The 19733-nt window shown below is 37.3% G+C and overlaps 1 pseudogene across 1 annotated transcript; it reads right to left on the bottom strand.

Moving 5' to 3' along the window:
- Positions 1-17837: 17837 nt before the first annotated feature.
- Positions 17838-18423, bottom strand: LOC307097266 (large ribosomal subunit protein uL30-like; annotated as a pseudogene). Its single transcript has one exon. The product of its transcript is annotated as a large ribosomal subunit protein uL30-like (transcript).
- Positions 18424-19733: the final 1310 nt, after the last annotated feature.

Raw genomic sequence — 19733 nt, 5'->3', positions numbered from 1 at the left:
ATTAGAGCATAATTGAGATTATTTTTATCCCTTTTGGTAGTCATTATCACACCCTTATAGCTAACATTTTAAAAATTAGAAAAAGATTTTGGGGGGGAGGAAATTGATTTTCATGTATAAAAACAAAAGTATTAATAGATACTTTCACTATAAAGAGAATGGTTTCAAATTTTAAACATGCTTATCTTGGCATTTTCCCTTTGGCCTCTCTGTTTGTCATTATTTTATAGCAAAATGTTTGACTATATTTAATTTACACTACTTCAAAACTTTTTTTATTAAATATTATTACAAATAATTATATTAATATTACTGAATCCTTGTTAGCAACAGTATGATCATCTTGAAAACTATATGAGGGAAAACACCAAAGTCAAACCTAAACAATAAATTGAGTTAAAAGTCATAAGTTGCTTACTTGTAAACCTCTAAAGATTTTTTTTAATTTTTATAAGGGAAAGGAATATATGTTTGGAAGTACAGAACCTATTCATGTACCTTAAGAAATAAAAGCATAGCCATAGACTTTTTTAATTAGCAGGAAATATCCTATCAGACCAATCCCTTTCTCCTTAGTATCCCCTTTATAGCCACTTTTCTACTTTGCATTATTTTAAGCTAGAGTTTATGTTTTAGGTATAGATATGTACTTTGCATTTAGCAAGCACTTTTATTTTCTCTTCCCTTAACCACCTCTCTTTTTCCCTTCTCCCTCTCTCTCTCTAACTCTCCTTCCCTTCCTCATTCATTGTTACACACCCATACACTACACACAATCTATTCTAGAGTCCTAGAGTCAATGACCCATGAAACATTTATCCTTTGTCACTTCCCTTTTTCACTTTTTAGATAAGAAATAAGATAGTATCTGTCTCTACATAAGGAAGTCCATGGAAATTTGAAGTAAATGTTTAGATGGCTATCTATAGCATACACTTTTTTTTAAGTATTAAGAAAATTGAAGGACGTATCAATTTTGTACTCTTACTCAAATTTCACCTTCATTATACAAAGGGCCACACAAGAATAACAAACAATACTTGTAGGCTTTCTTCTCATTTATATTGAAGATACATTTTATTGTGGAGCTCCAGGAGAAGAAAACGGGTATTTTCTAGTTGTTGACCCAAAATCAAATTTCTTTTTCCAGAGAATTATTTCATATTTGTTCCTAAAGCAATAAGAGTTCCTCACATTCAAATGATGTCCAGGGGAGAAAAAAGGGAAAAAAAGAAAAACATGTAATTGCCAGGAAGAACAAAATTTTTTTTCAAAACTTTACTGGGTTCTCGCATTTCCACTTAGAAAGTCACTGAAGCGACAAGACTTCAACAAGGAAATTCCCTTCTGATCATAACTTTTATGGGGTCAGAGAAGCCTAGAAAACATGGCCTGGGGACACACTCTAGGAGGTTCCCATTTACAGTAGTAGCCAATTTCCTCCCTGTGTAGAAAGCTGACAAGTCCTTATAGAAATAACTTGGACTGTATGTGTCATATGAAAATGCCATGCAAATATAACAATAAAAAAGAGAGAGAAGATAAAACATAGAGAAAAGTACAACTGGAAAATAATTCTCTTCTGGTAAAGAATGGACCTGTCTATGAATCCACTTCTTTTGTAATTATTTAAAAACTAGTGACCCGGTGCACAGATTCATGCACATTGAAAGGAAATTAATTAGAAGGTGGCCAGCAGGGCAGGACTGGGCTAGATGGGCCAGACATGCCCTGGAGCCAACCTCCCACTGTCCCACCCTGGCCGGCTGCACCTGGGGCGGCACCACAGTCACCATAGTTCAGCAGTAAACCATATTCAGGGCCAACAGTGCCCCAGCAACAACATAACCCACAGCCAAAGGTGGAATCGCGAGGCCCCGTGAGGAATTGGGCTCCCTTCTCTCTGGTTCCCAGGTGTGTTACCCGAGAACCTCTCCTGCCAAGTCACCACAGCTCAGCAGCTCCTGCATTGAGGGTCTGCCCCCTGGTGGTCAGTGTGTGTCATACCTACCAGCTGGTGGGACAGTCAAAAGGTCACTCTGCCTTTTATATTTATAGATTATCCCGTGTTAAAAGGGACAAGTCCAGGTGAGTCATTAAAGTAGGGAAAGATATTAAAACAGGGTTATACCTACATTCTTTTGTCTCTCATCTTCTATATCTCAGCTACTACCTACACATATATCACAAAACCATGAAGCATAGCTTGAACAGGAGGCCCCACACCCACACAACTGGAACACACAGTGGTCATCTTCCCCTTGTCCAGAACTTGGACTATTTACAAATAAGTGTTAGGCTTTCCAAGTTCTACCTCTAAGTATTGAATTTCTTGCTATTTCGAGTAGAGGCGACAAAAGAAATATGATGGGTTCAAGGGCCAGAAACATATTTTCCCAATTCTGCATTCCCCAAAGTATAAACTCACATCCTATAATTCTTGCAAATGGCTCTCATTTTGGAATAAAGCCTGGGCGAGGATAAATGAGAAGAACTTAGCAAGATTAAGGTCTGTAACTTCATCACAGGTTTTACCTGTGTCACCAATCATTAGAACTTGACCACGTAGCTGTAGTCAACACATATCTGTTTGATAGAATAAAAAAGTGAATAAATGAAACCACAGTAGCAAAACATCAAATAAAGTTGATCCCTGGGGCCAGAAATATACAATCTTAGAGACATAATTCTTTGGGGTAAACTAAAATAAAATACTGGTGCTATCCAATTGTCTCAGTTATAATTTACCCACATATGACCCTCATCTCTCAGCTGGCAAAATTCCTGCAAGACTTGATCAGGGTTTTTTTCCTTTTTCTGAATTCAAATTTTTCTTCTTATTAAATAATGTCTTGTATGTTCTAATCAAAATTCCCCTTTGAGTTGTAATAGAAAAACTGAGGTGCAAAAATAAAAGTCATTTGCAAGTGCACTGCAGTGACTCGGCTACTGAAAAGAATTCAAATTGAGCTTTCAGTATTCCTCCATATAGCCCCAAATAGTATCATAATTATTATTTGGCACCACCCAGAGGCCTTCCAAGTGACCCTGTCAAGAATAGAATGTTAGTCATTTCTCAACCAGACAATATAGGAACAAGTCTATGTACTTTCTAAGATTAACATGGTACACTAAGTAGGAATAAAGGAAATGGCCCCTTTGTTCCAATCAATGCAAAATTGCTTCCCTTTTATGAGGCTTTGTATCAAAAAGTTTGGTTTATCAATTTTTTTTACTGTATCTACAATTTATCTGAGACTTTGTTCAAGTCTTTTCAAATAAAAAACATGAAAATTTTGGAAAGCTTTGCTCAATACCACACAAAACAAAATATTTCTTCAACATAGAATTTTCCACCCATAGATTTTTTTTCTAATTAACTGCAAAAATCAGATTGTAGTGGATTTTAATGAAACTAATTATATTCAAAATTAATTGCATTCTCCAAATTGTGAGTCATAAAATGTTTGTTAAATATCCCATTTTAATGTTCCAGAAAAAATTTTCTACTCATTTCTTAACCAGGGTTATGAGGAAACATATTAATTTGATTAAGTTCCAGTGTCAAATAATTAACAAAAAAGGAAGAAGAAAATATCTGTTTAGTATGTTTGTTTTATATGACCTTTAATATTTAATAGACTTAAATCTCATATTCTAATTATCTCTCAATATTATTAAATGAACTTAACTTGACAATAAACACAAATCCCCACATAAGTATTACATCCCTTTAGGGTATAAAACTATTTCTACTCTGATATTTACCTATGTTTTATTTTTCATCTACAATACTGACATTTTTTTAAAAAAGGGACACACAGTAATGCATTATCAAGTATTTAATTTTCATACAAGAAATACCAATCTGAGTTCTGTCCTCAAAGTACATATAAGCTACTAGACTAGAGAATAGTGTTTTCACACAGTTTAAGACAGATATTAATCTAAATGGCATAATCTAAGAGAAACATTAGAAGAGAAGAGGTCTTTATTGGTTTGGAAACAGTAAAGCCCAAGAAAGGGATGAACGTTGAGCTTACCTGCTGAAGAATGAGAAGACAGCAGGGTTCTACTTGTTTGGAAATATGGAGGTTGCAAAATTCCTGCAAGAATTTTTTAGTTTTATTTGTTTTTTCTCAGAGCACAGTTGTGGATGTAATACTGAAAACTCAGAGCACAGATGTAGATATAATACTTTTCATCATCAATCTTATTATTTAAAAAAACCCTAGGTAGATAACATTCTATGAAGAAATTAGTGTATAAAAGAAGAAAGAAAACTAAAGACTGGTCCTTGACAAACTCCAATGATTGGGACATGGGAGGAAATAAGAACCAGAGGGAAAAAGACTGAGGATATTGTGGTTACACAAAAAGAGCTTTTTCAAGGAAGGTTCTCAACAGACTCATGCAGCTGACTAACTCAGAAGGCTGATAACTGCAAAAGGCTATTGATTTTCACTAGAAATGGGTCACCAATAAGCAGTTTCAGGAGACTAAGATTCCATTTCAAAGGTTACAAACGAAACAGATTATGTAATGAGCATAGAGTATTTATTGAAAGAGTTGGCATGGAAAGGAAGGAAATAAATTCAAGGTTCATTAACCAGACATCGGGATCCATAGAAAAAAGTTGATTTGTTTAAAGTAATTGAACTCTAGGACGACTAATGGCAATAAAGATAGGGAAGGAAGGAAGGAAGGAAGGAAGGAAGGAAGGAAGGAAGGAAGGAAGGAAGGAAGGAAGGAAGGAAGGAAGGAAGGAAGGAAGGAAGGTCAAATATCCTTAGGAGTGTGGGTTGTGGTGAAGTGTGGGAGTAATACCTGAAAATCAAGAATGGGCCCCAAAGCAGAGGAGAAATGGTTAATTTTAGAAATTAGAAAAGAAGTAATAGTGATGAACATTTATTGAGCCATGGTTATGTGCAAAGAACTGTTCTAAATGCTTAACATACATTATCTCCTTAGATACTTGTAAAAAAAAAAAACTTAAAAAGTAAATGGCATCATTCCCACTTGACCTATGAGGAAATTAAAACTAAAAGAAATTTAATAACTTGTTCAAGATCACCCAGGAAGTATGAGGCAGTGTTCAAACAGATTTATCTGACTTCTAGCTCAAACATTGAAGGTCTTTATTTCTGATTAATTGCCCAGTGTCACAAAGCATGAAAGTATAATTCTCACTCAATGTGATTGGTAGAGTTATATTCTTAAAACTGATCTACAGGCCCACATAATAAACTCACAACTTCTGATACTAAAAATATAGTTCCTTCATATAATGTTTGTTGTATAGAGATATTCAGAAAGAATGAGGTGGGTAAGGATAAATCCTTATTCCTGCCACAGTCTCTTTCTAAGAAGCAGTCATTTGATTTCATAAGTAGGGTGTGCAAAGAGATAAATTATTTAGAAATTATTTAATTATAAGTTTCAGTAATTTTACTTCAAGAAGTGGCAAGAAATCCTTTTCTACTATGCTACCTCTTTGTGGACATTGGGAGTGGTGTGCAAATCCCTAGTTAACACCTCTCTCCCTGGCTATCTGACCACACTAAGCCTTACCTTGTTAGGAGAGTGAGGAACAAAAGTTGTTGTTAATATAAACTGATGAACAAAAATAGATCCAGAGACACAGAATCATCAAACAGACCATCAAACCTCAGAGGGAAGGAAAGGGGGGGAAGGGATAAGAGATCAAACAAAGAACTTGTAGGCATATAAGTAACCAATGGACACAGACAATGGAGGGGGGGGCAGTGAAGGCCGAGGCTGGGGGTGGGGACAGGGTGGGAGAGGACAATGGGGAGAAAAGAGGACATATGTAATACTTTCAAAAATAAAGAATTTGTTTTTAAGTTGTAAGTACACAAAAATAAACTCAAAATAGATAAAGGACTTAAATGTAAGATGGGAAACCATAAAAATTTTAGAAGAAGCCATAGGCAGCAAAATATCAGATAGCTGCCGTAGCAATATCTTTACCTATAAAGCTCCTAGGGCAACGGAAAATAAGGAGAAAATAAACAAATGGGACTACATCAAAATAAAAAGCTTCTGCACAGCAAAAGAAATCATCAACAAAACAACAAGAATGTCCTAGCTGGTTTTGCTCAGTGGATAGAGCGTCAGCCTGCGAACTGAAGGGTCCCAAGTTCGATTCCAGTCAAGGGCACATGCCCAAGTTGCGGCTCAATCCCCAGTAGGGGGCATGCAGGAGGCAGCCAATCAATGATTCTCTCATCATTGATGTTTCTCTCTCTCCCTCCCTCTCCCTTCCTCTCTGAAATCAATAAAAATATAAATTTTTAAAAAAAAGAAAGCCCACTGCATGGAAAAACATACTTGCCAATGTTATCTCCAATAAGGGCCTAATCTCCAAAATTTATAGGGAACTCATACAACTTAACAAAAGGAATATAAACAATACAATCAAAAAAATGGGCAAAGGACCTAAATAGACATTTTTTGAAAGAGGACACACAGAAGGCCAAGAGACATATGAAAACATGCTCAAAGTCACTAATCATCCGAGAGATGCAAATCAAAATGACAATGAGGTACCATCTCACACCTGTCAGAATAGCTATCATCAACAATTCAACAAACGACAAATGCTGCTGAGGATGCAGAGAAAAAGGAACCCTCTTGCACTGCTGGTGGGAATGGTACTGGTGGGAATGCAGACTGGTGCAGCCACTGTGGAGAACAGTATGGAGTTTCCTCAAAAAGTTAAAAATAGAACTCTTATTTGACCCATTAATCCCACATCTAGGACTATATCCCAAGGAACCAGAAACACCAATCAGAAAGGATATATGTACCCTGATATTCATAGTAGCACAATTTACAATAGCTAAGATTTGGAAACAGCCTAAGTGTCCATCAGTAGATGAGTGGATTAGAAAACGGTGGTACATCTACACAATGGAATACTATGCTGTGGTAAAAAAGAAGGAATTCTTACCATTTGCAACAGCATGATGGAACTGGAGAGCATTATGCTAAGACAAATAAGCCAGTCAGAGAAAGATAAATATCACATGATCTCACTCATTTGTGGAATATAATGAACAACATAAACTGATGAACAAAAATAGAACCAGAGTCATAGAAGCATCAAACAGACTGTCTAACCTATGAGGGAAGGTGGGGAAGGTGGGGGGAGGTGCTAAGAGATCAAACAAAGGACTTGTATGCATGCATATGAGCATAACCAATGTACATAGACAGTATGGGGGTGGGGTGGCCAGGGAGAGGTCAATGGGGGGAAAAAAGAGACTTATGTAATACTTTAAACTATAAAGAATTTTTTAAGAAGTTGTTATTAAACTGAAGATACATGTCCATCATCACCCTGATGCTAGATTTAAAGGATGTTTTTCAATCTTTTCTCACTTCTCTGTAGAACTTAAAGCTGTTTCCCACCCTTCCACTTTTAGAAGTTCTCATCTCCCTTTGTTTAAGTGACTATATAATCAGCCCTGAATTACTTTCTATCTACCTGTTCTTTCCTTCTTTTTATTTTTTATTGGCTCCTCTTCATCTACCCATCCTGCAAATGTTGGAGTTTACTCTACTCATCCTCTTCTTCCTCTTCCTTCACACTAACACTAAAAGATTTCATCCTCTCTAATGAATTGAATTACTACCTTCATGCCAATAAATTCCAGAAGCATATCTTTAGCTTAGACCTCTCTGCTAAGCTCCAAAGCCATTGTACAACTCTAAATCACCCAACCTGGGTATCTGTAGAGGTACCCCATTATTTTCCCAGGAACCTGGTTCTCCTGTGTAGCCATTCCTTTTATGAAACAGTCAGTCAAGACAGAAAACTAGCAATCATTTTCAAGATCATTTTTCTTTTTTATTCATCTCCTCTTTATGTTAAGTTTAATTACTAAATTTAGTAAATTCTATTCCCAAACCTCCCTCAAATCTTCTCTTCCTCTTCATCCACATTATCACTATCATATTTGGGGACTCATCTTCTCTTCCTTGGACATAGTGCCTGAAATATGATAAAATGACATCATTTTATTCATTTTTCCCAAATAGTAACTGGTACACAGTAGGTATTTAAAGGATATAGATATTTACTATGAGTGACCCTTATTGATAGTAGTGCTTAAGGAAGACTTGAAGAAATGGTGAGCAGTCAGAGAACCAGTGGAACCTTCGGAATATGATTACACTTTATTGATTCTAGAATGTCTGAATAACTGCAGGCTTTGGTGATATATGTTCATGAAGGTTTATGCTTTTATCCCATAATGATCAGTTCCCTTCTATCTCAGTCTCTCTCTAATCACCAGAAGATAACCTACATTCCATTGTATGCAACGTGTTACTTGTCAGGGATAAGAAATAGGATCCCTCAAAAACAATCTTTGCTCCATTTATGAGATATTGTTCTTGAGCTTCCAAACCAGAGACGTAGTCTTCTTATAGACTCTTGACATGATATCGACCCTATTGACATCTGGAACGAGGGTTACACATGAGAAAGATGAAGATATCTGCAGTATAAGTGAACAAACATTACTGATGGAAATGTAGGTCAACCCCAGATTTTCTTATCCATAGACAAGGAAAAGCAAGATATTAGAGAGCTTTGAAAATTGCTGTTCAGAAATAAAGGAAAGAAAGATGATTCTTTTGATTTCAGATCTTTACTCTTTAAGTTCAGCTCGATCTTTGCTTGAATAACTCCCTCTGAAGGCCAATGAAAAGGTTTGTGGAATAAATAAAATAAATGCACTTGTGATATTCTCCAACGTGTTTTCTATACCTTAGCAAAAAAATTTTTTCAAAAAAACACTTGTTCATAGGGGACTAACTTTTTCATAAGGAATGATACTTAAAGTCTAGGCCAATCGACTTTATAGCTCTACCAGGAAGTTTTGAAGTGTGGCCAGAGGTGATCTCTTTGGTTGTTCCTAAATAGGAGCTCAGATTAATCCCTTCTGAATGGAAAAGGGAAAATACAACTGAATAACTTCTAAAAGGCTCTGGATTGCAAATGAATAATCTTTGCTTATGCATTTGGTTGACGAAGATAAAACCCACCTAATAACATGCATTTCATACTAGAGTGGTAGTTAGGGTCCAGAAATTAGAACCTTGTCTTCGATTTTCTAAAACAATGATTTTTTTTAACTTTCTCCAATGAACATGAGAAACTATTGAATATTTTGAGAAGAGTAATAATACAATGAGATCTTAAATTCAAGAATCCAGCCTGGCTACTGTGTGGAAAAGAAATTAGAAGACAGTCAAAAAGGATGCAGGGATCTAATCCAATGATCTAGGTGAGAAATGATGTCAGTCTTGGATTAATTGGAGTAGAACTGATAAGTCTTAATGGTGGGATGGATTTGAAGAATAAAGGAGAGAGATAAAAGATAACTCAGCCGAAACTGGTTTGGCTCAGTGGATAGAGCGTCGGCCTGCGGACAGAAAGGTCCCAGGTTCGATTCCGGTCAAGGGCATGTACATTGGTTGTGGGCACATCCCCGGTAGGGGGTGTGCAGGAGGCAGCTGGTCGATGTTTCTCTCTCATCGATGTTTCTAGCTCTCTATCCCTCTCCCTTCCTCTCTGTAAAAAAATCAATAAAAATATATTTTAAAAAAAAGATAACTCATGTTTTTGGCTTTGTAAGAGACAACTTTGAACTCTGTCACTGAGATTTAGTGAATTCTAGCTATCCTATATAATAAAAGCCTAATATGCTAAGTGTCCAGTCATCTGGTCAGCCATTCAACCAATCAAAGCATAATATGCTAATATGCTAAGGCCGCTCAACCACTCGCTATGGCATGGCACTGACCACCAGGGGGTAGACAGCCAACCAGTCGACCAGTTGCTATGACGTGCACTGACCACCAGGGGGATGACACTCCGACCAGTAGGTGAGCATGCTGTTGGGATCTGGTCAATGGGGACTGAGGGAGATGGGCCAAACTCGCCCTAGAGCCCTCCCATGACCCGTCCCCGGCTGGCCAATCTCCCGTGTCCCTCCCCAGCCCTAATTGTGCACCAGTGGGCTCCTTCGGCCTGGCCCGCACCCTCTCACAATCTGGGACCCTTCGAGTGATGTCAGAGAGCCGGTTTTAGCCTGATCCCGCAGGCCAGGCCAAGGAACCCCACTGGTGCACAAATTCTTGCACCAGGCCTCTAATAACTTCATAATTTCTATTCTTCTAACTAGAGGGCCTCCCTGAGCCAGGGTGTCCTCATGAATGAGGGATCATGGTATCTACCTTGGAAAGTTGTGAAGATCCATTGCAAAGCCCCCAGTGGTGTGCCTGGTAAAGCATAGATACTCAATAAACAGCAGGCACTTTTCTTTTCCTTTTAGCCTTCATATCTGTTTTTCTATGCTCCCTCTTTAAAGAAAAGGTCTGTGTTTGTTTCATCTTTGTTTTTCCAGTCTGGTACATTGGTAGGTGCTCAATAAATGCTTGTGGAATTGGTGAATGGTCTTATGTTACTGGGATGGAGTAACCACTTATTCATTTATATTTCCCTCTAATAAATTATTCTTGAAAGCACTTTGGCAGGACTTTCAAGTTGTAGAGCTGTTCACTTTGTAGTGGGTAGTTTAGTGAAGAGTCAGATTTGAGTTTGGGGATTTGAAGGAATAGCCTGTTAAGCCGAAGGAAATGTGACGGCATTACAAATAAGACCAACCAGGCAAAATGTACCACAGACATTCTAACATAAAAGTACACCATGGTTTTAAGTTCATTACTGTGTGTAATTTTCCATTACTGGGTGTAAATTTGACAAGTGTTTATGGGATGGGATATATCCTCATTAAAGAAAAAAAATAAAAAACATTCACACTGAATCTCAGAAAATCTAGTTTACATAAAAATATTTTCCCTTGCCAATGAATACATTCAATACCTAATTTGTTTGCAAAAGTAAAATTGTCTGGCAACATGCCATTTCTTGAAAACACCTGATAATATTAATCAGGGATCTTCTGAAAAATTAAACCAATTGGATGTATATAGATAAAGAGATTTTTTTATACTGAAATGGCTCATCGGATTATGAAGACTGGCAAGATTCAAGATCTTCAGTTGGCAAACAGGAGACCTAGTCAGAAGACGGGCAGGCTTGAGACCCAGGAAGAGCTGATATTTCCGTTAGAATCCAGAAGCAAGAAAAAACTGATACCTCAGCTCAAAAGCGGCCAGGCAGAGAGTTCCCTCTTCTGCTGGTGGATCAGCCTTTTGTTCTCGCCAGGCCTCCAACTGATTGAATGAGGCCCATTCACAGAAGGGTGGGCAATCTGCTGTACTCAGTCTACCAATTCAAAAGTTAACAGGCATGCCCAGAATAATGCTTGACCAAATGCCTGAGCACTCCATGGCCCCGTCAATTTGACACATAAAATTAACCATCACACCTGACAAGGTACAATATCCCATCACCGGGGAGCTTTCTGCCAGAACTTAATATGTCAAGAGAGCATTTTTTTCAGCCAACTCTTTTGCTCTCTTTTTCCTCCCTGCTCTGCTTCTTCTCAGTACATGATTTCCTTTCCCTCTTCTTTATACAAACTGCTGGAGGAAACACTTGGGGATGGAAACTACCATTTGCCATGCATTTGACCAGATATTCTTTCACACTGTCCCTACAAGAAGTAGGAAGGCCAGAAGGACTCGTCGAAGTGGCAACAGCCTTGGGAAAGCCACTGAAGCCCCAACTCTGTTGCTCTGCCTTGTCTAAAACTCAATCTGGTCAGTGCCCCAGATTTGGTCAGACTTGGGAATTGTAACTTACAGCAAACTTACAGATTTCTGTACAAACCAGGAAAAAAAAAAAACCTCATTAATTATAATGAGAGGTATAACTGCCAAGGGATCCTCTAGCCAATGCATTCCTTCCTTGTAAAGTTATATCAGAAATCAAAGTATAATCCAAATATCGTTTAGTGAATATGAATTCAGAGTAAGTAGGGCTTGATTTAAACAAGATGTTCAATGGCATCAAGCAATGAGTAACTAATGCTACAATTTCAACAATCAGCCCCGAAAAGGACAAATCTTGGGAACAAATTTCTCTAGAATTCTCTGCCAAAGTATGCTTCATGGATTCTTTGTTTCTTCTTTCATACGCCAGGGTGACCAACTCCCTGTCTGTTTAACACATTATTTTTTTTAAAAACTATTTAACAGGTTACAGTCTCATTGGTTTATAAGCTATTCTGTTTTAGTAAGATGATATCCATATTTCTGTTGTTAATTGCTTTCAGTTTTCAAAGAGAATCTCGTTGTTTGACTTTCTTTTCATTGATATCCATTTAATCTTTATAATTGTTAAATATATTTTTATTTATTTCAGAGAGGAAAGGAGAGGGAGAGATAGAAACATCAATGATAAGAGAGAATCATCAATTGGCTGCCTCCTGCCTGCCCCCTACTGGGGATCGAGCCTGCAAACTGGGCATGTGCCCTGACTGGAAATCAAACTGTGATCTCCTAGTCCATAGGTCGATACTCAACCACTGGGCCACACAGGCTGGGCCATTTAATCTTTATAGCAATTCTGTTCTGGTAATCTATTGCTGCTTATCACAAAATATCATGGCTTAGCCCTAGCTGATTTGACTTAGTGGATAAAGCAGCAGCTGCAGACCAAAGGGTCCCAGATTCTATTCCAGTCAAGGGCACATACCTCAGTTGCAGGCGGCCTGGCTCTGGTCAGGGTGCATGCGGGAAGCAACCAATTGATGTGTTTCTCTCACATCGATGTTTCTCCCTGTCTTTCTCTCTTCCACTTTCTCTAAAAACCAATGGAAAAATATCCTCTGGTGAGAATAAAAAAAACAATGTAGTGGCTTAAAACAAGAACCATGTTTTTAATTTAATTAATGTAATTAATGTACATTCCCAATGTTATTTTCAGATTAAGTTTTTGGTATAACTAACATTGGATGTTCTAATATTTTTAAATGGTGTTTGAGACTCTCCTGAGAATTTTTGGAAGGAGTAACTTTTATATTTCCTACTAAACAGTCTTTACAGATGTACTGCCCCTTAGACATGTTTACTCCTTACCACTTATACAAGCACATCCCTCCTTTTTTCCACCTCTTAGAAATCCAAACAGTGATTGGCTAACTCATCTGTTAGACTACCCCATCTTAAGATGTTAATGATAGTTAAAAACAGAAGGTGATGTATTTTCTTAGGTAAGATCATTCTTCAATGCCTTAAGGTAAAGGAATTGGTAGCTTTGAAATTCAAACATCAAGCAGTGTAAATAGAAAAAAAATCTAGTCTTGGAAGGGAAGATTTGAAGGTGATGAATTAATTGTGAGAAATTAATTCATTTATAGGCAAACATGTGTTTGCCTATAAATGAATTAAACCGACCCACAAGGCAATTCTTTTGAAGAAACTGCCATTTGGTGACAGGCAGACCAGGAAGGTAAATATAAACTTAATAAAAAGATTTTTAAATCACATTAATCTTTATAAAGGGTTTATAATCTCTGGCAAAATTCCCATTCTAACAAGTGATGTTAAAGAACCACAAGGCATTGAGGCATCTAGTCTTAGACCTCAAGCCTCGTGATACTACTTTAAGAATCCCCATAAGTGAAATCCATTAGATTCCTAATACTTCATGATTACTAAAATGTTGAGACCTCAGAAAACATTTTTTCTTGTGGTTTTCCACAGAAAATCATGGGTACAGAAATTGTTTTTGAGCTATTATGTACATTTACTCAACAAATCTTTGTTGAACGTTGCTATATGCCAGAAACTGACAAAGGTGCAAGTGACACAACAGTGAAATCATGTGGGAACTTTCCACATCTCCCTTCCTTCCCCCCTTCCTTCCTTCCTTCCTTCTTTCTTCCTTCCTTCCTTTATTTCTTTCTTTTCTTCATTTCTTTCTTTCTTCCTTCCTCTCTCTCTCTCTTTCTTCTTCCTTCCTTCTTTCCTTCCTTCCTTCCTTCCTTCCTTCCTTCCTTCCTTCCTTCCTTCCTTCCTTCTTTCTTCCTTCCTTCCTTTCTTTATTTCTTTTCTTCATTTCTTTCTTCCTTTCTCTCTCTCTCTCTCTTTCTTCTTCCTTCTTTCCTTCCTTCTTTCCTTCCTTCCTTCCAACTCTTCAGCTATCACCATCTTTCTACTATAGTTAATATTTAAAGGAACAAATTTCAGAGGTATAAGGCTGGATTCTACAAATAAAAACAGTTTTGGACAGAGAGAAATGATGGAAGAAAGGTTCCTATGCAAAGCAGAACTCTGACAGTAGCCACTCTTAATCCCAGATTAACTCTCTGCGAGCACTTTTTTCCTTAAGAAACTGTTTTTCAAATATAATTCTGAAATGTTGTAAATATAATCCTGAAATAGTTTGTGAATCATTATACTCCACCTTACTTTTTCCTCTCCCTTCTGAACTGTTGGCCAATGAAACAGTTTCATTTTCACTTTTTCAAAATGATAGTGTAAAAAAACAGAAGTGAAAGTATGAATCATAGTATAATCAGGCATACATAGTGATATATCCATTTATAACTCAGAAAACCATGGGGTATTTCCAAACTGATGTCATTCATAGAAAGAATCCCATGTGTTATAGAGGAATAAGAAAAATTACGTGGGTCAACTGGGGGATTCAGAACACACGTGGGATATTCCCAGCTAATTATTTTTATTTTAAAAAATTTTTATTATGCAGATTGATCTATATTTCAAATGTCTAATTTGATACAAATCTTAGAAATTACACCCTGGATTCTGGGTTATACTTTTTAATTCTGATAACTGAGATGGTGTTCACTGAGATTTTACATTAGAAAGCATACTTATATAAGTGGTTTATATAACTCAAGGCTTTCTTTTTATTTTCTTTGAAAAGCTATATAAATACAAAAATTACCATGAAATTCTGTGTAGTCACTTTGCTTATAGAAAATAAACTTTATAAGAAAAAATTATAGTATCTGCTCAAATTGTTAAAATTGATTCTATTTTATTCTTTTGGGGGAAGAGAAATAAATATATACCTTTTTTTTCCTGCTAAACATTAAAAGTGGATCTTTCTCTTCTCTTCAACTAGGTTCAGTTTTTTTAAGAACTTAAAGAAGCTTATAGTATATGTTAAATATTACATGTTTAACATATACTATATATGTTAAATATATTGAATAAATTATTGATATTACACAGATTAAACATTATCTAGAAGATACTTTGTTCCCGATTGTCTACACTTGCTTGGAAAACACTTTGGCTGTCTTAGTTCTGCCATATCTGCTGCTGCATTTGCTGAATGGTTGATTGTTTAACCCTGATCCTCATATCCAGTTAGGAGGCCAGGACAGTTGTATCCTTTTTCAATCAGTGAATGTCCCTGGTTCCCCCCTTAGCCAATGTTCTCAATATGGGTCACTCCATAATAGTCACCCCACTCACTGTTCCAGGTAACACCACTAGTTTTCTCTTTGGTTCTAAGTCTTATCATGAGCCCAGTGGTTTATCCACAATGTTTAATCCTGATGCCTGGTATGAACTGCTTTACTATCCTGAATCTTTCAGTGGGGCTGCAGGTGAATTCTGCCAATAGGGTGGTCTTACCCAAGTGATTGAGGAACAAACTTTAAATGTATCAGAAGATTAAATTTCTCCCCATATTATACACAAATAAGATGTCCACATGGATTAAAGACCTAAGGCTCGAAGCAACCCTTAAAAGTTTTAGGAAAAAATGTAGGAGATTATTTCATAACATTAAAGATCCTTCAAAAAAAAAAGATCTCTTAAAAATATAAAATGGTCCATCCATTGTAGCAAATGTACCATTCTGGTGGAGATTATTATAATGGAAGAGGCTATGCCTGTGTAGAAGTAGAGGGTATATGGGAAATCTGTGTGCCTATGCTGATTTTGCTATGAACCTGAAATTGCTGCAAAAAAAAAAATAAAGTTTATTAAGAAAAAAGAACCATTAAGTACAAACTAAAAGATGAAAACATTTCATGACATTAACATTTTAGGTTCCTGTACATTGCAAATCATACACAAAGTTAAAAGGCAAGCTAGAGACAGATAAATTATTTACAAGACATTTGAGAAATAATTGCAATCTAGAATATGTAAAAAGTTCCAATAAGTAAGAAAAAGGCAAAAATTCCAGTAAAGAAATAAATATAAACTTTCAGTTCACAGAAGAGAAGTTCTGTATAACCAATAAAAATATAGGGGAAGCTATAACTTGCTAGTAATAGAAACATGCAAATTAAAACAAGATACCCTTTTATGTCTGTCCGACTGGAAAAAATTCAGAAGCCTGGCAATGACGAGAGTAACGGGGAACTAAGGGGAACAGGAACTTTCAAATTCTTAACGTTATTTACTTTAACGTTCATGATGCTTGATGAACATTGAAGTTTTACTCTAGGGAATGTAGTTTACATTTGAGAAGAAAAGTGTAAGAGGTTGAAAGAGCAAATTAGTATATTTTGGAAAGCATTTTGGCAATATCCAGAAAAATTTGAAGCTTATGACTCACAGCGAGCCAACTTCTAAAGTATAAATCCCAGAAAAACTCTTGCTCAGGGATACAAGGATATTTATTGCCGCATATTTTCATAATTCCAAAATGTCTTCCATTGGGAAAATGGATCCTCTTAGTTTCGTTGGTGTCAATACCAAGCACGTGTTTGCTCTGCAGGGTCTTACAACTCCCTTCTTTATGAAGTTGACAATCAGGCACTGAGCCTATCTTTTTGCTCCCACAAACTCTTCCCTTCCCTCCCTACACCCCCTATTCCCTTGAAAATCTCTTTTTAGCTTATCTCTGGCCAAGATACCTGGTCAATACCCACAACTCTTCCTTCATTTTGCCTTTTCTAGAAATCTCGCTTGACTTCTCCTTCAGACTTGGGTTACTGGTAATTAATAGCCAGAAACATTATCCTGCCTCACACTTCCTCATAGCCCACTACCTGCTTAAATGAGGAGGAACAGAGAAAGGAACATATGTACAGGGAGAAAAAAGCATAGATTAATAACTTCAAATATTCTCCTACCACATTCTTCTCCTAGCAAATCTTTGGACAGTGATACCCACATGCAAATTGGTGCATAGGTCTGTGGGTGGGGTGAGGAGGGAGCATGACTATCTGGTGAATTTCTTGACTCATCTGGAAGTTTGGACTCAAACCCATAGAAGACACATCTTCATTCATCAATAACCTTCTGCTGCCTTCATTCTTCTCACCCTAGGAAGCTGACCTTTGCATAGGTAAGGGCAATACTTCTTTTAATGCAGATTGTTACTGCAAGGTTGCACATAGCTGGTAACCCTAGGCAACCTTAAGACCCCTGTACAGGGAAGAGTGGCTGTCAGTAACTGCAGGCAACTTGGGTGGTCCAGCCATTCTCTTCCTCCCCAATCAGTATCTTTCTTCAAATCTCTGTGCTCAAAAAGTCAGAGGCAGCCCCCTGCTCACATTTAGAGAGATGATAATGAGGTTGGCTGCCATGTTGGTGTTCAGCCCTCCCCTCTCCCAGTATCCATCTTTGTGGCTTCCCTTTTATGATATAACAAATGAATAAATAAATAAATGAAAAGTAAATACCCCCACCCCCAATGCCTCTTAATAAATGTGAAGAATTGGGTGTGTACTTGTCCCATTTTTCTCTTTGGTCAATCACTTAACCTGTTTTCTCTGGGGGGAGGGTTTGCTTTTTGTTTTACATTTCAATTTGAGAGAAGTCACAGTTCATTAACATACCAGATGACAACAATAATCGTGGTAGGCACTTTATTTCATCTTCCCAGCGAGCCTGTTTATTTAGACTTTCCTATTGCCAGCCTCTCCGGCTTCTGCAAAATGCCTGGTCCCTGTTTCCAGTCCACCTCGAGAAGATAATTTGAAGGGCCAGCTGACGTTGTTTGTTTCTGGGGAGCCATTTCCAACAGGATAGATCTCCTGAGGGAGACCCTCTGTGCAGAAACACCGTATTTACCAAGAGCAATCATTGTGTTATCTGTCAGCGCAATTAGCTTCCTATTGATTTTGCCATAACCACGCTTGTAGATCAATGAATAACTTCAGGTTTGGTGTCTCCAGGAAAGAAATGGTTCCACAATCCTCAGCATGTTAACTAAAGCCTTGTCGGGCTTAAGGAAGGTACCATTCAACATCTGGCGGAGGTGAAGAAACTGCAGCACCTTTTGGAACTTAGGGTTCGCATCAGCATCATTCATATGGATCCTGATGACAAATGCCAATTTGGATCCTGTAGGTACTTGGAAGTTGCTAGCTTTTTATTTTTTCCATCCTAGCCATTCTTGTCCCGGTTCAGTATATCGCCTATCTTCCTGTGATAGTGCTTACCTTCCTCATAGATAAGCTGCTTTCTTGCCTTCCTAAACATCCTTTGAATGAACTTCTTTTTCAGGAGCTTGATCTTCAGCTCTGAAAAATCCACTTTTTTTCTTCTCTGCACCCTCATGGTTTCAACAGGAAAGACCACATAACCTGTTTTTAGGTTTGGCTTTTTTTTTTTTTTAACAGGTTGTATTTGTTCACTTTACTTCGAATTTGCTTTTATTCATCTCACAGTATATTCTGAACATCCCCCACATTTGGGGCATTTAAATAACCTATATATCGTTGTGTATGCCTGTGTGTGTGTGTGTGTGTGTGTGTGCGCGCGCGCGTGCAATGCTACAAATAGCATTATGTGTATACATGTTCTTTATCAAATGTGATTTTTTTATGTAAGTTAGAATTCTACACCTGAAATCACCATGTAACATATAGTTTTAATTTGAATAATTGCTGCCACATTTATTTGCAAAAACAGTTGAACAATTCACACTCCTACCACCAAAGTAAGAAAATGTTTCTATCCCAGAGTATTTGTCAGCAGTGGCTGCTATTGCTTGTTCAAAACATTCACCAATCTAACAGGTGAAAAGCACGGCATCTCATTATTGTAAATGCCAAACAAAAAGAAGTGTGCCTGAGAACCTGAAATTCTTAGTTGCACGCACTGGTGTCTCTTGCTCCACCTGACCCTGGTGTGAGGCCTGCATTCCCCCTTGCAGAGGGCTGAGAAAGTGAGAAACAGCCAGTGTTTCCTTAATAATGTTTTCTTTAAGCTCAACAGCATTATCTCAACTGTTATTATAAGGAAAGGCCATTGACACACCAGTTTAAAAAGGAAAAGGTGTGTCCACCAGCTAAAATAAATAAAAGGGCCAAACACATAGAAACAGTTTTAAGACCTAACCATTACAATAGTACTGAGGAAGCTGGTAGGACAAAGCCAAGCTCAATGCTTATAAACTCAGGGTGTCTCCTGAACTTGTTCAACTTAATTTTGGAAAGTAAACAGAGGACTGCCCTGAAAAGGTCTGAAAGTGGCGATGATATTAAAGAGGTTTTCAAAAATGTATACATTGTGGTCCTTCCTTTGGTCCCGCTTGATACCAATAATTTCAGAACTATTCATGACTAATGAGAGTGTGACCAAGTGGACATTAGACAACACACTGATGTATAGGCATACCTGATTTCATTTGACAGCGAGACAAAAAATTGAGGCAATTGTAAAACTTTAATGCTCTTAGTGTTAAGTCAAAGTCTGTGAGAAATTTTTCTTCCTAAGTGGCAAGTGATTCATCCAATTGAAAACAGTCCTATTAGTTGATAACATCAATAAATTCACTTTTAGAGGAT

Source organism: Cnephaeus nilssonii (assembly GCF_951640355.1).
Source record: "Cnephaeus nilssonii genome assembly, chromosome: 3".
Lineage (NCBI taxonomy): Eukaryota > Metazoa > Chordata > Mammalia > Chiroptera > Vespertilionidae > Cnephaeus > Cnephaeus nilssonii.
Note: the sequence above shows the minus strand (reverse complement) of the source record. Positions and strands in the feature narration are given on the sequence as shown.